A 17303-nucleotide genomic window follows, 5' to 3' on the forward strand; every position below is an offset into this window, starting at 1 on the left:
CATTGAGTGAAAACTTTTTGAAGCTAGAGCACTGTCAGAACTACCACTATAGCCACCCAAGAAGCTACTATGGGGCTTGGGGCAGAAGGGGGATTGGACAAGACCAGGAGGTGTGTGCATTCTGGGTCAAGCCATTCCCTACCCTGGCTGCCCTGCCAATATGCTCTGCCATTGCTGTTAGCAGTATGCCAGCCAGCAATTCCTATCGTGTTGTTTAACTACGGAGTAGTCTCCTCCTGATGGCTGCATTGATGGCCCACTCCGCCACTCCGGAGTAGTAGTGGAAAGCTCTGGACAGGTGGTTGTGGACATTGTCACGGTGTGTCCCTCCAAAATGCAAGTTACGATGAAGGTGTACATTGGGGAACTGAGAGTTAACTGGAGAACAGTTGCAGTGCCAATGTACAGGTTGTACACTCATATCTGAGTGTAGAGGTCTGCTTTAAGGTTGAGTATTCTTCCGTAGCCTCAGCCTTGTCCCAGGACATTGAAGAAGACAACACAGCACAAAGGTACCCCATGAATGTGTAAAGTGACTCTGTAAAAAGTGCCTAACGTAGCCCAGAAGAACCCACATTGGGTAGACCTCACATGTGACCCAGTACTTGGCGACCAACGAGTCAGTGGGAAACATGGAGGATGTGACAAACAGCCACCGCTACCCCTGTAGGCCTAGGCCCCACCAGCAGTCTACGCCTACACACACACACTCAAGGATGCATGTGTAAGTGAATTTTTAAAATCTTTTGTAAGTGTGGCTATTTGCAAATGTGCTTATAAGATTTGAACACAAACTGGCACGTCTATTTTTTTTCCTTGGAATGCGGCAGGCAAACATAACATGTTTCCATTGCTTCGAGTGGCATTATATATTTTCATTTTATCGCTCAGTGGCAGCAAACAGCCCTGAAGATCAAAGCAACTTTTGCATAGCAGATGTGCATCTTTCTGATCCAATGACTGCGCAAGCTATGGCATGGCCTTGTGCCTATGCTCAGGACAGCAGCTGTAGGCACATGTCAGGCTCCATTCATCTATACATAGCTCTAGAATGCAGGTCAGCAGTTACTGTTGAAAGCTATGGAACTGGTAGTACATGTCCCTTGTGAGTTAGACACGCAGATCATCAGTCACACCCACTACACGTTTGCTGCTTTTTCATTTAATAATTAAAGACATGGCTAAAAATGCCATACTCTGAACAAATCCACAGGGCCTGTTTAGTGAACTGTCCCAATAAGAAATGTAGGACAGAATTGAATGAAAGAAGAAAGAAATCTGATGCAGATCCAATAGTTTAATTATAAATCTGTTTCCAAGTCCAGCAGCTCTGGCTGCTGACATATTTTGATAACTTTACCCCAAGGAGACAAACCGTATTCTCAGAAATGTCAAGGTTTGAAAATCTTTCATGTTTGCAGCTCATCTGATGTTTGTGAAGCCTTGTTTTATTGTGTTCTTGATAGCAATACACAACAAGGTCATCAAGCTGGTCATAGTTGACCCTACTGCATTCGTCCTTACCCAACACAAGGTTTTAGGCTTTTAAGATACAAAATATGTAAAGTATCTCTGTTCAATAATTGTGACATTAATAGGTACCCCTTTATACGTGAGCATCTTAGATATTATTGCACTTAGACACATGGTTATGCAGAAAATTATATCTATTACTTTAAAATCTTGTCAGATGTAGCCTTGGTAGACACAATTGTCAAAATGACAGGAATGTTTTTACTGTGATATTCTCATTCGATGTGTTAGATGCTCATATATGTACAACCCCAATTCCCAAAAAGTCGGGACGCTTTGTAAAATCTACAAATCTACATAAAAACAGAATGTAATAATTTACAAATTTCATAAACTCAGATTTTATTCACAATAGAAAAAAGAAAACATATCAAATGTTTCAACTATTTTATGAAAAAAATAAGGCAATTTTAAAAATGATGGCAGCAACACTTCTTAAAAAATTTAGGACAGGTCCATCCTTGCCACGGTGTCGCAACCCCCCTTTTTTTAACAATACTCTGTAAACATCTGGCAACTGAGAAAACCAATTGCTGGATTTTTGGGTGAGGAATGTTGTCCTATTCTTGCCTGAAATAGGATTCTATCTGTGCAATAGTCCTGGGTCTTCTTTGTTGTATTTTTTATTTCAAGATGCACCAAATATGTTCAATTGGTGAAAGGTCTGGACTGCAGGAAGGCAAATTAAGCACCAGACTCTTCTACTACAAAGCCATATATACAATATGCAGTATGCAGTTTAGCATAAATGCAGTATGCAGTTTAGCATTGTACTGCTGAAATATGCAAGGCCTTCACTGAAATAGACATTGTCTGGATGGGGGCATATGCTCGAAAACCTGGATATATCTCTTAGCATTGAAGGTGCCTTTCCAGATGTACAAGCTGCCCATTCCATAGTGTCAGGAAGGGCAGTAACCAAGATGGCAGCCGCAGAAAGATGCCTGTTCTCCACATTCACATTAAGTATTCTGCACGGCACATGCGCAATGCTCGTGCACGGAACGCCTGCATGCACATTGTGACGGTTCTTGGCGCCAAATTGGCTATTTAAACAAGGCAAATGCCCAGGATGTCACAGGATCTGGCACAACATTTCCTGTGACCCCTGCCATCTGTTATCCTGAAAACCTGTTCCAGTTATTGCTTCTGTCTAACCTCTGGTTACCTTGCTGTCCGCCTGCTACCGACCCGGCCTGTACGCTGACTTCGCTCCAGCTCCTGCATCTGTTCCTGATTTGTTTGTTTGTGTATGACCCGGCCTGCCTGTACCTGCCAGTGTTCCTACCTACAGAACACCGCTTCGCTGACTGCTGTGTACATCTTTCAGTCTGTGGCACTTGAGTTCCAGCCTGCTCCAGTCTTCAGCCTTCCCTGCTTTCTTGTTGGAGGTCCTCCATGGTGCCATCGGAAGTTCCTACCAGCCCCTTCACCAGAGATCCTGCCAGGCACTTATGCCACTCTGCACTCCCAAGCCTCCCGTCTGCTCTATCAGGGGTTCTTGAGAGGCATAAGAGAGGCCTTCCTCTGCATATCGGGCGCTACCATCAGGTACATGACAGTACCAGACAGCCATGTGTGAGCCCGATCAAGGATCCTCTCCTATGGATAAACTTTGCTAGAACCTTGCTGGACTTACACAGGCCGTTAAGAATCTGCAAGAGGGATATACCCGACTGGAGGAGTGTGTCCAGGCCATATCATCCCCTGCTGCTCAGGGATCTGCTCATCCATCCGCCTCTTCAGCTGGCACATCTCCTGCACCCGCAGTGGTAATGTTACCTCTGGAGCTCAAGGTCGCTACATCCGAGAGATTCTCTGTAGAGCGCAGAAAATTCAGAGCGTTCCGTAATGCCTGTGAACTTTACTTTGTATCCACAGCCATGTACTTTCTCGTTGGAGGCTACCAAAGTGGGCTTCGTCATTTCTCTTCTTCAAGGTGAGCTTAGTCCTGGACTCATAGCCTATTGGAGCAGAAGGATGCATCTCTTACCAACCTTACTACCTTTTTTCTTGCCATGTCCCAACTTTGTGAGGATCCTCAGCAAGCTGCCACTGCAGAAGCAGCATTACACACACTCCAGCAAGGTCGCAGAGTATGTGTCTTAATTTAGGCGTGGGAGTTCCGATACCAATTGGAGCCCTGCGCTACCAGTTTCGTATGGGACTTTCGGATCCCCTGAAGGATGAACCTGGCCCAAATTGGTGTTCCTCAGTCCCTGGATGCTCTAATCAATCTGTCTATCCAGATCGATTGTTGACCGAGGGTACGAAGGTCTGAAAGAGCAACGGGACCATCCTGTCCAGTATGGATGCTACCCTGAGTCTCCAGCTTCTCCAGCCCTGCTCCACCAGTTCCTGCAGCATCCAACCCTGATACGCCTGAACCAATGCAGCTGGGCTTGCTTTGTCCCTCGCTCACCGTTGAAGAGCATCAACGCCGGTGCCTGAAAAGTCTCTGCCTGTATTGTGGGGAACCTGGACACTACGTGAGATCATGTGCTGCTAAACTCTGTAAGTGTCTAAAAATTTCTTCTGATCATGCTCCAACCTTGCCAAGCAACTCTTCTCATCTTGCTTTTCTCATTCAATTACAGCTACCGGGAGGGAATATCCAAGTTTCCGCCATAATTGATTCCGGAGCTTGCGGCTGTTTTGTGGGCTTGTCTTTTTTGCCGCAAAACATCAGATTCCGCTACAACGCAAAGCCCAGGGACTCTCTGTACATCTACCTGACGGGTCTGCTATTAAATCAGGACTGATCACACAAGAAACAATTCCCTTATCTTCCACCATTGCCAATGACCACCAACATTGCCAATGTAACCAAACTGTTACGTCTGGATGTCATCGATTCACCTTTTTCCTATCATTCTTGGTATACCCTGGCTACAGGCCCACAACCCACACATCAATTGGGCCACAGGGGAAATCAAGTCCCACTTTCCCTACTGCCACCAGCATTGTTTACAGGAAGTTACGTGTGATCCACCATCCCCGCTATGTCTGGACTCTGACTCTGAAATTTGTAAATCCATTCCGGTAGTATATCATAACTTCCTAGATGTCTTCAGTAAAAAGGGAGTAGAGACTCTCCCTCTTCACAGACCTTATGATTGCCTGATTGGGCTCCTTCCAGGAGCCGAAGCCCCTTTTGGAAGAATCTTTGCCCTTACTGAACTTGAGCTGGACACTCTAAAAGAATACATTGATGATAATCTAAAGAAAGTGTTCATTCGCCCATCCACTTCCCCGGCAGAAGCGGACATTTTCTTTGTAGAGAAAAAGGATCACACTCTACAGCCCTGTGTAGATTATTGTGAACTTAACAAGATTACTGTCAAGAATCATTACCCCCTGCCCTTAGTGCCCGAATTGTTCCAGAGACTCGGAGCTGCGACCATATTTACAAAATTGGATCTTTCGGGGGCCTACAATCTGTTCTGAGGGGGATGAATGGAAGACGGCCTTTCGCAACCCATTCGGGCATTTTGAATATTTAGTGATTCCTTTTGGACTATGTAATGCCCCTGCCACGTTCCAGCATTTTGTCAATGATATTTTCAGAGACTACCTAGATCTGTTTGTCATAGTATATCTGGACGATATTCTGATCTTTGCTTCTTCCATTGACAATCACTGTAGACATGTCAAAAGTGTGCTGGATCAGTTGCGGCAACATGGCCTATATGCCAAGCCCGAGAAATGTGAGTTTGAACGCCAAAGCATCCAATTCCTGGGTCTAATCATCTCTATTGAAGGTATCAAAATGAATCCCCAAAAAGTTATGGCTATTCTGGACTGGCCAGTCCCTACAGATAAGAAAGGAATTCAACGCTTTGTGGGGTTCACTAATATTTATCGGAAATTCGTCAGGGGGTCTTCCCGCTATCATTTCCCCCGCTTGCAGCTAACCAAGCAAGGCATCCAGTTTCACTGGTCTCCTGAAGCACAAGCTGCTTTTGAGACTCTTAAAGATCTGTTTACTTCTGGGTCTGTTCTAAAGCATCCCGATCCAGCCCTACCTTATGTTTTAGAAGTGGACGCATCTAAAACAGCAGTCGGGGCAGTTCTTTCTCAAAGACAGGGGTCCAAGGGTCCAAGAATGCAACACTCAGTTACATTCTTTTCCCATAATTTATCAGCAGCTGAAAGAAACTATGATGTTGGGAATCGAGAACTTTTGGCAATCAAAGCGGCATTAGAGGAATGGCAATACCTCTTTATCCATCCCGGAGAGACCATGGAAAATGATTTTGTTAGATTTCATTGTGGAGTTTTCTCCATCAGAAGGCTACACTACCATCTTTGTGGTGCTGGATCGATTGTCCAAAATGACGCACTTTTTACCAATGAAGGTTACACTTACCTCCCCTGAAACAGCAAACATTTTCGTCAAGGATATTGTAAGGCTCCATGGAGTCCCAACAAACATTGTGTCTGATCTGGGGGTACAGTTCACTTCTAGGTTCTGGAAAGCGATATGTGAGTCTCTGAGGATTGAACTATCCTTCTCTTCTGCCTATCATCCACAATCGAATGGTCAAACGGAGAGAACCAGCCAGACTCTTTAACAATACCTATGCTGTTTTTCCTTGTTCTCCCAAGATGACTGGGCTCCACTATAATCTTTGGGCCCTTTCACACGGACGGACCGTTAAGGTCCGCCTGTCAGTTTTTTAGGCGGACCTGAACGGGCGCTCCATAAACCTCTATGGAGTGATGGATGTCAGCGGTGACATGTCCGCTGACATCCGACCCGCTCCGATCCGAAAAAGTGTGACGGAGGAAAACCCTATTTTTCCATCCGTCATTGGATCGGATGAAAACGGACAGGCGGTCCATAATCATCCTATCCCCCCCATAGGGGAGAATGGACTCTCTGACAGGTCTGTCCCTGCACAGATTTTTAGATGCAGTTTTTAACAGATTGGTGAACCTCTGCCCATCTTTACAGCTGAGACACTGACTCTCTAAGATGCGCTTTTTATACCCAAGCAGGTTACTGACCTGTTGCCAATGAACCTAACCAGTTTGCAAAATGTTCTTCAAGCTCTTCCTTGTTAGTACCACTTAATTTGCCAGATTTTTGTTGCCCTGTCCCAACTTTTATAAGACGTGTTGCTGCCATCAATTTCAAAATTACCTTTTTTTTTTTTTAAATGGTACATTTTCTCAATTTAAACATTTGATTGTTCTCTATTTTCTATTGTGAATAAAATATGGGTTTATGAGATTTGCAAATCATTGTATTCATGTAGATTTTACAGTGTCCCTACTTTTTTGGATTTGGGGTAGTACAATCCATAAAATTATATAGGAATGGAACTTGGCATTTAACTGGCTACACCAGTGAATTTGGGGCAAAGGTGAGCCATATTCACCGTAGACATAACCCTGCAAATACCAAAGTACTCTATAGGTACACTGAATCCAATATGCATAGCTGTGGTGATACATATATAAATCAGCAAGAAACATAATAGGAACTTAAATTAAACGTGGCTGAAAAAACCCCAAATAACTTTAAACAAAAAAGTAGTGATAGTAAAATAATGTTTGTATTAAAATATCAATCCACCGAAAAGCAATGTTGTAGCTAAAGGTGGAGCCTTTCCGGTAAAGTTAAATATCAAATGCAGATTTTCCATTTAAGTAAATGATTATTCAAAATTGTAACACTGCCTGGAACCCCCAACCTGTTAGAGAGAAGTTTTCCTCTTAGAGCTCTGTACACATACTTGTAACACTGATGCAGGTAATAGTGCCCTCATGTCCAGGCTCTCACTTTAAGAAGCACAGTAAGTCCAACATGCTAACTTTTCAGGAGACGCTCCTAACTCTGCTTCATCACTTTTCAACTAAAGGCACATCACATCACTGCTGCAGTTCACTCTATTTTGGGCATGCAGTCATCACAGCACTTTTTTTTTCTCCCTTGGGTCAATACAATAAAAAAGTTACATGCGGAGCACAAATATACACATGCAAAAGTTACTACAAGACCCAGCAAAGTGTTCTACTACATTATATACTTTCAAGAAACCAGTGTTAGTGCCAGTTCACATAGGATCAACTTGTCAGGCGACTTAGCCGCCTGACAAGTCGCGATCCGTTCTGTACTATGGAACCGTTCTAATAGGAACGACTCAAGAAAAAGGTTACAAAAACAAGGAAGAGTGGGATCAAGGGGACAGTGGCTGATGTTGGCCCAATCATGCTCCCACCCTGGAAAAGACTGGACTATATCGGTACAGATAAATAACAATGGACAGTTGAGTAAAAGGATTTATTACAAAGAAAGAAATTACATAGTATACTTGTTAAAATTGCAAAAACAGAGGCTCGGAATTGCCCAAGAGGCATCTGTTGTTACAGGGTATAGAATGGTCTGGTTCTCGACTAGTTTCGCGGTATTAGCGCTTCCTCAGGAGGACCAATCTATGAAAAAGATAGTACATAATAATGCAGACAATATGCAGACAAAAATCATAATACAGCATGTAGAAGAAACAACATAAGAGGTAAATAAGGAAGTGGCTTACCCTATATCTAGGTGAATATGTGCGGCACCCAGCTGCCCAAACATAACTCCCCCGCGGCGGACAAGGGGGATTGTGCGAAGTTCCCTGAGTGGATAACAAAATGGCAATTGAGGGGTCTAATATGTTGGCTGGTTGGGGGTAAAAAGGGGGAGGATAGTCGTTAGTATAAAGGAGGGAGATAATTAGGGGCAAAAGGGAAAGAAGGAAAAAGGATAGGAAAGAGGAGGGGGGTAAGGTGGGGGAAGGAAAATAGGGAAGGAAATGGGATGGGGGGGGGGGAAGGAGGGGGGGAGGGGAAAGGAGGGGAGAAGGGGGAAAGGGGGAGGGGAACAACAGGGGAGGAGGGGAAGGGACAAGAGGGTAGTGGGGGGGAGAAAAGAAGGGGGGGGCAAGGGGGGGAAAGGAAGAGGGGGGGAAAGGGGGAGGGAGGGAAACCAGGGGAGGGGGGGGGAGGACGGGGAGGATCAGGAAAAGGAAACGGGAAGGGGGGAGAAAAGGGGGGGGAGGGAACAAGATGGGACAGACAGGGCATAGAACCAGGGGAGGAAAGGAGGGCGAAAATTACCCGCACACCCGCTATGACATTAAGGCATATGTTATAGCTTACCATGGTAAGGGGTGATAAAGTACCAAGCCACAGAAAGGCTTCTTGATAGCACAGGGGTCGGATGGCCCGTAGGGAGCAGGAGCACCCACTATGTCCACCAGGTGGGGCATCAAAGGGGGTACACGGGTGTGGGAGCCCAACAGTGTAAGGGGATATCCACAGGGTAATATGGAAGTCTGTCAATAGAAACGTATCGCATATAACATGAGATACAGGGTAGTATCCGTGAGACGGTATCAATAATAGATAACGTGGGGTAAAGGATAGTATCCGAGGGTAAAATTAAGGACAAACATACCCGAAAGGATCCCCGGTAGGACAACGGAGGCGTCCCTTCCATCCAAACCCACGTGTGCAACTTTTAGTGGGGAGAGCCGCACTGCTCACCCAGAAGGCCCGAGGGCCCATTAAGTGAGCTCCCCAACCCGGAAACGCCCATGACGCCGCCGTCCAGCGACGTCTAACGTCACCATCTGGCGGTGCCCGACGTTGCCGGGTCAGTTTCTCCGCACTGCGCAGGTGCGCAACCAGCGCTACTGCGCAAGCGCGTTCAAGGTGAGCCAATGGGCGGAGAGCCCTGGGCTCGACGAGAGCAAGCAGGGAATAAACGATTGACGTCATCCCTGCCAGGAGAGACACAAGTCCGCCGCTAAGGGAGACATAGGCAGCCAGGAACCGCACCAGACACCCAGGGAACGCCACAAAAGTAAAACAACAATAAAATAATGATAAAGAAGAACATAAATAATGTAAACAATTACAAGTAAAATTGGGTATAAGTGGCAGTGTGAATGCCACAATAACAATTACGGTGTTTGGTAAACACTGAGGAAATTGACACTCCATAAACGGCACAGATAACAAGAGGAACCCACTAACGGGGGCCATTGTGTAAGGTGAAGGGGATAGTGCACTAGGAATGGTTATTAGTAGGTAAAAAGGTGAGGAGCCGCAGCCATGGATGATCACTGGACTGCGGGCACATTCTGGATGATGGGAAATGTGTGAACGAAACAGTTGGGAAGGTAATATGGTGAATGGAATAGTGGGGAGTGAAGGACAGTAATTATAGAACGGGTGCATTAGGGGTGAAGGGGTGTGCCGTGAACGTGAGCGATAATAAGGGTGATGTAGTGTAATGACGACCCACAAAGGGGAGGCCATGTGATTTGATTGGTGAAGGGTATCTCAAAGAGATAAAGAAAAAGGTTCCTGTACTACTTTGGGATGACTTCATTGACTTTTATACAGAAGTCATTTTGCAAGCCGCCAATGAAGTCGTGTGCAGATTGCCTTGCAAAGTTGCTTTGCAAGTCGGGCTGCCCCTGTGTGAACCGGCACTTAGCGAAACTGTAAAACTAATCTTTGATCAACTTAACTGATGTTACTTTAACTAATGTTACTTTAATTCAAATCAGAAGGTTATTCAGAATTAAGTTATTGCTGTGGATTACCATAAACATGTGTTCATGCTATCTGATCTGTTTTATGTAATGTGAATATTATGTAACTGCAGTATGTAATGTGCCATTAAGATATTTAAGGTTGGAGGTGTTTTTAAAGCTGAACTTAAGGCAAACATAAAAAACATCCCTGATCCCAATTATGTTTGACAATTTAATTTAATGGTTTCCTGTAACTCCACAAAGAGTAGGTGCCAGAAAGGGAGGGCCAGCAGTGTACGCTGCTTTGGACAATGCTGTCAATGTTAGTTTGACAGAGCTGTTAAGGTAACAATGGGGGACTGCTGACAGGGGGAGAGAACAAGGATCTCATCATGGTGGCAGTTTTTCATTGGCCAGTCAGCAGGTTGGGGCATGTCAAAGACAAAGCTGTTCTGATTAACTACACTAGGCAGCATGACTAGATCATGAGACTGGCTATTCAGATTCACAAATCCGTTGACAGGTAAGACAGATCCTATATATGTTTTACAACTGTATTTTCAGCTGTTTAACTGGTGGTCCGCTTGGCTGTTTGCGTTTAACTTAAAAAAGTTTGAAGACTTTTGGAGATTGCATAACTCCCCCACTTTTCTACTATTTAATGCATTATTGTATGCACAATTTTATAATAAAAGTGATTATAGGGCACATTAACCATGTATTTTTTGTAATTTGCATAGAGTACTTTCTTTTGTAAAATAATGTAAAATAATGTGTGCATCTTGTCTGCTCCTTGCATGATTCCATCCCTTAATCTTGGTAAAAAAAGCACATCCCTTATTTAGGAATTCACCTTACTTCCCAGTAAAATGATATATTTGCCAAGCTGCCTTACCTTTTCAGGGTGATGCCTCTGCGTATCCCTTTACAGGTTATAAGAGATTTATAGAACCAAGTATGACCATTTATTTGGCAAAATCATAAACCCAGAAACTCTAGATAAACCCTTTTTGGTAATAGGCCTCAAGGTGGATTAAGTGTCCCACACCTACAGAAATATTACCAAGCCGCTTAATCGCCTTACTAGATACCATGTCACCTCTGAAAACCCGATATGGGTATCCTAGGAGGCAGTTGACTGTGACTTCCTACAAATAGATCATTTACTGTAGCTTCTCCCATGAGAGCATTCATACAAAATACCATCATTCCCATTCCCTGAAAATTTGGGACAAACTCAGATATTTTAGGGGGCTACTGTTTCCCCATTTGCCCTTACTGTCTTTTCCCAGAACTCTTTCCTTCCCACCAGCCTTGGAGGAGCCCTTTCTTTTTAAACATTGGACTCAACGCAACATTACAAGCCTATACAACCTAATGATGAAAGATAGTGTAAAATCATTTCTGACCCTGCAATGTGAATACTCACTACCTAACTCCAAAATATTCCATCACCTACAGGTAAAACTCTTTGTCTCATCCTTATTCCACTGTCAGAATGATAGAACTACCCTAACACCCTTTGAACATTGGTGTAAAGATGTCCTTCATTCCCCGGGCTTGATCTTCTTGCTGTATAACTTACTTCCTGCAGGGCCCTCGTTACGCAACCATGATTATATACGTAACTGGATGAGGCATCTAAATACCCAAATAGAACCAAAACAATGGACCAGCAAAAGAAAAAAAGAACCAGATAGATGCTCTAGCTCTAGAGTCCAATTATAGATCGTTATATCACTGATACATAGTCCCTACTAGAAATCCACGTTACACTCCAGGCCGCACAGGGACCTGTTTTTGATGGTGCCCAGACCCAGAGACATATTTCCACACATGGTGGACCTGTCTCATAGTACAACAATTGTGGACCTAAGTACAATGCTGTGAAAAAGTATTTGCCCCCTTTCTGATTTTTTTCTTGCATATTTGTTACACTTAAATTACTCAGATCATCAAACAAATTTTATCATTACACAAAGATAACCCGAGTAAATATAAAATGCAGTTTTTAAATGATGGTTTCATTTATTAAGGCAAAAAAGCTGTCCAAACCTGCCTGGCTTTATGTGAAAAAGTAATTGCCCCCGAAACCTAATAACTGGTTGTGCCACCCTTGGCGGCAACAACTGCAATCAAGCGGTTGCGATAACTGGCAATGAGTCTTTCACATTGCTGTGGAGCAATTTTGGCCCACTCTTTGCAGAATTGTTTTAATTCAGCCACATTGGAGGGTTTTCCAGCATGAATGGCCTGTGTAAGGTTACGATACAGCATCTCAATTGGATTTAAGTCTTGGCTTTGACTAGGCCACTCCAAAACCTACATTTTGCTTTGAACCATTTGGAGATGGACTTGCTGATGTGTTTCGGATCATTGTCCTGCTGCATAACCCAAGTGCACTTGAGCTTGAGGTCACAAACTGATGGCTGGACATTCTCCTTTAGGATTTTCTGGTAGAGCTCAGAATTCATGGTTCCATCAATTATGGTAAGTCGTCCAGGTCCTGTAGCTGCAAAGCAGCCCCAGGCCATCATGCTACCACCACTATGTCTGACTGTTGGTATGATGTTCTTGTTATAAAATGCTGTATTAGTTTTATGCCAGATGTAACAGGATGCACACCTTCCAAAAAGTAAAATTTTTGTCTCAGTCTACAGAATATTTGCATAAAAGTCTTGGGGATAATCAAGATGTTTTTTGGTAAATGTGAGACAAGCCTTTGTGTTCTTTTTGGCCAGCAGTGGCTTTGACCTTGGAACTCTCCCATGGATGCCATTTTTGCCCAGTCACTTTCTTATTATTGAATCATGAACACTGATCTTACCTGAGGCAAGTGAGGCCTGCAGTTCTTTAGATGTTGTTCTGGTTTCTTTTTTGACCTCCTGGATGAGTCGTCATCATGCTCTTGGAGTATTTTTTGTAGGCCGGCCACTCCTGGAAAGGTTCACCACTGTTCCACGTTATCTTCATTTGTGGATAATGGCTCTCCCCGTGGTTCACTTGAGTTCCAAAGCCTTAGAAATGGCTTTGAAACAGTTCCTAGACAGATACATGTGCATTACTTTGTTTCTAATCTGTTCTTGATTTTTTTTAGATTGTGGCATGATGTGTGTTTTTTTGTGATCTGTTAGTGTGCTTCACTTTGTGAGACAGCTTCTATGTATGTGATTTCTTGATTCAACAGGTCTGGCAGTAATCAGGCCTGGGTGTGCCAAGTGAAATTTAACTCCATATTCCAAAAAATTGTGGTTAATCACAGGTCATTCATGATTCAGCATGGGAGGGGGCAATTACTTTTTCACATAGGGCCAGGCAGGTTTGAACAGCTTTTTTCCCTTAATAAACGAAATAATCATTAAAAACTGCATTTTGGATTTACTTGGGTTATCTTTGTGTCATATTAAAATTTGTTTGATCTGAATCATTTAAGTGTGAGAAATTTGCAAAAAAAAAAAAAATCAGGAAGGGGGCAAATACTTTTTCACAGCACTGTATATGATTTGCTGGCTTTATTACTGATTATCTCTATCCCTGCTTCACCAGCCAAAGCTTTACTCAATCTCAAACCTGACGGAATACCTACACGGCAATTAAAATTTTAAATGATATCCTTACGGCAACTAAAAAAGCAATAGCTAAAGCTTGGTTATCTGACACATTCTCGCTAATGGCAGTGAAAAATAGGATTTATTCAACATTCATTAATGAAAAGCTGACAGTGAAATGAACAGATATGATGACCGAATTCCACAAGATGTGAGACCCATGGTTTTCTATCTCTAGCTTCGGATTTTGACCATAGGCTTATAGACTTGTAAAACAGAAGAAGTCTGGTTCTGGCTTGAGAATTAACACAAAGCCCTAGGTGCTCACCCCCTTTAAACCCATACCCCCTTCTCTTTCCCCAATTCTTTTTTTTTCTTCATCATTTCTTTTTTTTCAGTTGCTTTTATATGTCATAAAATGCACATTAGGTTGCATTTTATGTGCATTTTATGACCACTGTAGCCTACACCTTTGGTATATCAAATGTAATTATATCCACTCTTGACTTTGTATAAGATGTTAGCTTGTTATAGCAATGCACTGTTGAATATACAGTATATGACTGACAATGCACCTTTAATGATTTGTGCATCTTGTTTTCTTATTTCATAAAACATATTGAATGAAAAAAAAGAATGTGTAAAATACTATCAATGCTTTATTAAAGTCTACTTAAAAAGTTCTTTTTGGTTTTGGATAGAGTGGGAAAAAGTTAAATTTTCTTTCAAGTTGTCATACCTTCCTTTGACCCCTTTAGAAAGCTTTTCCCTCATTTCCTCTCCCTGTTATACCAGATAACTGTTAACAATTTTCTTATTATCTTTTAAATGCTGGAAGGGTATTACTTTATTAGGGTTTCTTTGTGATAGCTGTGTGTGATCCACTAGCAAAATCGTTCTGGGTCCAACAAGCCAGGTGGAAAAAGGAGACAGTCAATCAGGCCTGACAGAGACCTAGACTTTTGGTGAATGTTGTAGCATTGAGAAAAGTTGACAAGGTCCCAGGGAGGCCAGGATCAAAAGGAAGAATAAAATGGAAAGCAGGTGGCAGATCTTTATTGGAGAGAATACCCTCAAATTCTGTCCATGTAACAACCTGTTATACCCTGACACACAGGATTTAACAAGGGCAGTGAGTGAGGGAAATCTCCCAATTGTGGACACAATGCAGTACAAATTTGAGTTGAACCTTTACCACTCTGTTCAAGAAAAGCACCTTTACTGTCATTTTATCTCTTTTGGGGAGATTTCTCCCTGACTTTTGTCCTAATGACAACACAGGAACACAGCAAGTGAGGGGAAAACTTACCAATGGGGATACCATAACCGTAAAACCTGACAGAAGTTCAAATCTTTGAGTTGGGTGATAATACTAGGCCCTATGCCAGACCTGGGCAAATTGTGGCCTCAGGGCCACATGCGGCCCTTTGGCTGTCTTTTTCTGGCCCGCAATGCCTCCGCTCTCAGCATGCCTCTGTGAGCCTGTCAGCTTCCTCACTGACAGATGTCCGTATGGAGAGCTGCAAGAACTGGAAGGAGAAAGCCTGAGGAGCTGATCAGTTACAGTGGAGAGGCTCGGTTCAGGCAAAAGAGTGTTGCCTAGGAAAATCAATGCTCTTCCACCACTCTGCAACAGGGCCAATTTCTTACTGTATTAGCACATGCATGCTGCAAGTCCTAAGAGCTGTGCACCTGTACTTCACTCCAGGTTAGGATCTGCAAAAATCTCTGCTGTACCAATCTCAGGCTCTCTCCTTCCAGTCACAGAGCTTGCAGCTCTGCCATTTATTTCCCAGAGCCTGTCAGTCACACGTCATCATCCAGAATAGCAGATCAGTTAATGTGCCTCTCAGCTCCCTCACTGATTTCACCAGCCTGCCCTACACCAACATTGTGACCAGCAGATCGGCAGAGAATATTTCTTCACTACTGCTTCTAATAATCGTAAGTGTGCATATTATTTCATGAGCAGTTGTACCTAATATTTCCAGCACCAGGTGTCTTTTTTCTATATGTTTTGATACTTATGGACCTTCCCAGTCCAGTGTTGTTCACCTAAGGCAGCCGGTTTAATCCAAATATTTTTTACTGTACACTAAACTTTGGTTTAGCCCTCTACAAGAGTCCGAGTTTCTCATATGTAATGAGAATTGAAATTGCTAGAAGGTCCGGATACAACTTTATTCCAATAAAAGTCAAGGGTACAGTCCAAAATAGTATCCTTCTTCAGGGCTTTATTGACCACAGTAAGAATAAACCAGAAGTGAACTGGACATACAATTGTATTTTTTCAGTGTGGATTATAAGCACATGCCTTATCAGCAGCAACTTTTCTCATATGGCCCCTTGGAAAAAATAATTGCCCACACTGCTCTATGCTTTCAGTGATCTTGATGTAGTGGAAGGGGGGAGCTCACAGACAATGTATATGAGGGTTGCATTCCTGCTTTCAGGTAAGCATTAGGCTGGGTTCCCATACACTATGTTACCAAAGATATTGGAGTGCCTGCCTTTACATGCACATGAACTTTAATGGCATCCCAGCCTTAGTCTGTAGGGTTCAATATTGAGTTGGCCCACCCTTTACAGCTATAACAGCTTCAGCTCTTCTAGGAAGGCTGTCCACAATGTTTAGGAGTGTGTCTATGGGAATGTTTGACCATTCTTCCAGAAGCACATTTGTGAGGTCAGGCACTGATGTGGATGAGAAGGCCTGGCTCGCAGTCTCCACTCTAATTCATCCCAAAGGTGTTCTGTTGGGTTGAGGTCAGGACTCTGTGCAAGCCAGTCAAGTTCCTCCTCCCCAAACTTCCTCATCCAAGTCTTTATGCAAATATGCCAGACAGTACTGTTCAATCACTTAACAATCACTTAATAAGAAGTGAAACATTTGGGAATCTCTTGAGACCAAGCCAAGGTCAGGTAGATTAAGAAAAATTTAAGCCACAACTGCCACAGGAACTGTTTGGGATACAAAGAAAAACCCACAGTAACCTCACGAGAAGTACAAAAAAAAAGATGGTGTGGTTGTTTTTAAGGAGCACAATATGATGATATTTGAACAAAAAAGAGCTGCATGGTCAAGTTGCCAGAAAGAAGCCTTTACTGTACAAGTTCCGCAAAAAAGCCTGGTTACAATATGCCCAACAACACCTTGACATGCCTCATTGGCTTTGTTGTGGCATTGGCACAGTAAAGGCTTCCTTCTGGCAGCTCAACCATGCAGCTCTTTTTTGTTCAAGTATCATCGTATAGTGCTCCTTAAAAACAACCACACCATCTTTTTCCAGAGCAGCCTGTACTTCTCCTGAGGTTACCTGTGGGTTTTTCTTTGTATCACGAACATTTCATGTGGCAGTTGTGGCTGAAATCTTTCTTGATTTACCTGACCATGGCATCCATGTAAGAGCTAACAAACTCATTGACTATTTATACACAGACACTAATTGTGATTTAAAAAGCCACAAATGTGGGAAATTAACCTTTAATTGCCATTTTAACCTGTGTGTGCCACCTTCTGTGTCTGCACCAAGGCCAAACATTCCAGGGTATGTAAACTTTTTTATCAGGGCCATTGGGGTGATTTCTGTTATCATTATGATTTAAAAATCATCCAAAAAACAATGTCACAATAAATGGCTTTATGTGATTGCTATCATTAAATTAAAAGACAGTTTTTTTGCAT

General features: G+C 43.1%; 1 protein-coding gene across 2 annotated transcripts in view; it reads left to right on the forward strand.

The window, feature by feature from the left end:
* Window positions 1-17303, forward strand: part of BAIAP3 (BAI1 associated protein 3) — a 597572-nt gene that overhangs the window by 362078 nt on the left and 218191 nt on the right. The window lies entirely within an intron of this gene.

Source organism: Aquarana catesbeiana, linkage group LG06 (genome assembly GCF_042186555.1).
Source record: "Aquarana catesbeiana isolate 2022-GZ linkage group LG06, ASM4218655v1, whole genome shotgun sequence".
In the NCBI taxonomy this organism is placed as follows: domain Eukaryota; kingdom Metazoa; phylum Chordata; class Amphibia; order Anura; family Ranidae; genus Aquarana; species Aquarana catesbeiana.